At 33.4% G+C, this 3,201-nt stretch overlaps 1 protein-coding gene across 2 annotated transcripts in view; it reads left to right on the top strand.

The window, feature by feature from the left end:
- LOC106870917 (neuropeptide Y receptor type 2) overlaps window positions 1-3,201 on the top strand; it is a 425,179-nt gene that overhangs the window by 413,336 nt on the left and 8,642 nt on the right. The gene's annotated exons all lie outside the window — the stretch shown is intronic.

Genomic DNA, 3,201 nt, shown 5'->3' with positions numbered 1-3,201 from the left:
GAAAGCAGCAGAAATACAACAAAAGACTGTTACTCGGAGTTTCACGTTCCCGTTCATCGGACAATTTTGTTAGAAATGAGAAAGAAATGACGATGCAATCAAAACTAATATAAAATTAAAACACATAGATCTGTTTTATTGGTCATTTCAAATAACGGTCTTAGGTGTGCAATGAACAAAATAAGCAAAACAAATGAATTCTATATGGATTCATTCTATTTTTAAAATATCAAAGAAAACCTTAAATTGAAAAGTGGGTTCAAAATACATATTGTAAATAATTATATTCGATTTAACACATTAAAATTAAAATAAGATTTTCGCTGCATTAAAATAAAAAAATAAAAATGTTATACACAGATGCATACGTACAGACAATATATGTATATAGGCATATATTTGTAAGACATAAATACATGCACGAATACGCATGTATACACATACACATATGCACGCAATCATGCTCTCGCACGTAAATTACGTTGGAACAAGCAAGTGTATCTTAAACTTATGGAGTGAGCGAAGTAGGGTTGGGAAGAGTAGCGTATCGATAAGGACGTTACGAATGTAGAAAGAGGGAAAGTGTGGTTTCCGTGAGAAAGGAAAGAAAGAAAGGAAGAAGGGAGAGAAAGAAGGGAGGAATGAAGGGAAGAAAGGAATAGAGAAAGAAAGAAAGAGAGGAAGAAGGAAAGAAAGAAAGAAGGAAGTGTAGCGTATATAACAAACGACACAAAATTGGATTATGTATATGTGTATACAAAAATGTATATTAGCATCACGTATACAGATATATAGGGATATGTACGCGAATACACACAGATACAATTGTATACGTGCGTATGCACACATTCAAGTATATATGTGTGTTAACCTGAGCACACATTCTCATATATAACATAAACGCACACACACGAATATGTGTATGTATGTGTAAATATAAGCTTACACTCTTACCCAAGCATATACACAGACGCACACACACGAAACCATGCATATGTATGTATGTGCACAAGTGTAAACCTAGGCTCTATACATAAGCATAGACGCACACATACGAATACATATGCATTGCTACAATACAGACATCCACATTAAAAAAACTGTTAGGTCGCAACGTACCTATGCAGACAACATTTTAAGAAATTGCTGAGTGTATAAAAGCCAAAATTGGGCAAAAATACATACATAATAGAAATCCCATATATCGAACCATCCATAAAACGGTTAGATTTGTTTAAAAATTTTTTTTAAATAAATAAAAATAAAATAGAATAAAGTAAAATAAAAACAAGAAAAACTATGCATATAGGCTTTCTTAAATAAAAAGACGTATGCTTTCTTAAATAAAAAGACGTAGGGATCTATAAAATATTCTTGCAACGCGAAGTAAATAATGTATAATGCGGTACAAATCCAATAGTGCGATTGCAAACTGGTTTCCAGGAGTCAAACATTATCAAAAATATACTACCCTTATGGTATGTTATTAGCCGACATTTTAAATTTAAAAGTTCGCGTCTTTGGTTCAAAGCTTTCTTATCTTGGAATAAGATATGGAATTTTTCCAACAAACAACTCGCATTTAATTGGTTTTTGTCTTATTTTCGGGGTATCTGAAAGGATTTTTGTGCGAATAAAGCCTAGTTTTGAATGAATTTTCTTTTCCGAAGCCCCTGTATAAGTTCTATAATCGTGTGAGCCTTCTACAATTGAATATTCTGTTGACAGTGCTTAGAGACTAATTTTAAAAATGCCTTACCTCTATTAGTTCTTACGGTCATATTGAAAGCTGGGTTGAACCACAAAACTTTCCTAGTCCTAGTTCTGCTTGCTGCGTTGCTGTTAGCATTAGACTGGGTATGCTGGATCCTCTCAGAGAATCCACTATTCCTTAAAACACTATTATAATAAGGTGCTGCGTTTTGGAATGTTGCCTCATCCGCAGAAATTGACGATATTCGCCTACCTACGTTACTAACTAAGTTTCTAAGAACAACTGGCGGATGGTTGTATTCTTTGCTAATATAAGATAGTTTATCATTAGGTTTATGGTAAGGTTTGAATATATATGAATTCAAGTATCTATTGTAATCCGCAAGCCTATCCTTTGGAAGAAACCGATTAAATCCTTCCTAAGTTTATCTAATTCATGGCCATTTAAATTATGGGTGACTATAAGGCCGTCATCCCTATACAATACTGCGTCTATAAACGGGAATTCTAGCTTCCGATTGTGCAAAATGCAAGCTCCTATAAGCGTACATAACTCAGCCCCGTCGTATACACCCATCGGTACATCGAAAAGAGAATCCTCACTCTTTTAAATCAAGGTAGATTACTCATAAAAAAGAAGTGATCTTGTTGCATGTATGACAATATCTGTTTCCGAGCTATCGATGTTGACATACTGTTTGGCAAATTCCAATGCTTTCAGGAGCAAAGGCCTGGATATTGATGGGTAAATATCAACAATATCAAACTGCGTAAATTTGCAGTAATGCTTATGGCTAATCCCTTTAAACCAATCTATTACTGACTTATTTTTCCAAATCCATAAATTTAAATCACAATCTAACTTAGTTAAAATGTGATCTAAAATATATTTGCTAATAATCCCTATTTCAATTTTTGCAGGATTAATCAATCTTCATTTGAGTTTTTTTTATTAAAATTGGCTTTATGGTCTTCTACGGTAATAAAAGTAGGTCGGAGGGGAAAGGTATTCTATTTTATCGCTAATTTTCAGATTGTTAGCTATTCTTCTTGGCTCCAAATTCCCCTCTTCGTATAAATTTGTGTTATCTTTTTTGTATGTATCTGTGATGTTATTAGAAATTAAACGCTTGTAAACGTCCTTATCAACCGCATATAAGTTTTTTGTCTTGTCGGAATTAACGAAGATCTTATTCGAGTTGTTGGTTTCTGTAACTTTTTTCTTTCGTATCTCTCTGCAGATGCTTGGTATATTTACGGAATCTAACTTTTCTAATAAGATCGAAAAGGTCTTTTTCGAAGGCTTCTAATTCCGGAATAGGTGGTGGATTCCTGGAAGATTTAAGTCCATACTTGTTTCCGTTTGTTTTTTGTTTAGTATCAAAGAAGAAGTCTTTCCATCTCAATCTTCGAACAAACTCTTCCGTTTTCTCTATAAGACTTTTAAAATATTGCTTCTGTGCAGGGATAGGTATATTTTTTTGAGAA

The sequence above is a fragment of the Octopus bimaculoides genome, chromosome 22, assembly GCF_001194135.2.
Source record: "Octopus bimaculoides isolate UCB-OBI-ISO-001 chromosome 22, ASM119413v2, whole genome shotgun sequence".
Classification (NCBI taxonomy): domain Eukaryota; kingdom Metazoa; phylum Mollusca; class Cephalopoda; order Octopoda; family Octopodidae; genus Octopus; species Octopus bimaculoides.
Note: the sequence above shows the minus strand (reverse complement) of the source record. Positions and strands in the feature narration are given on the sequence as shown.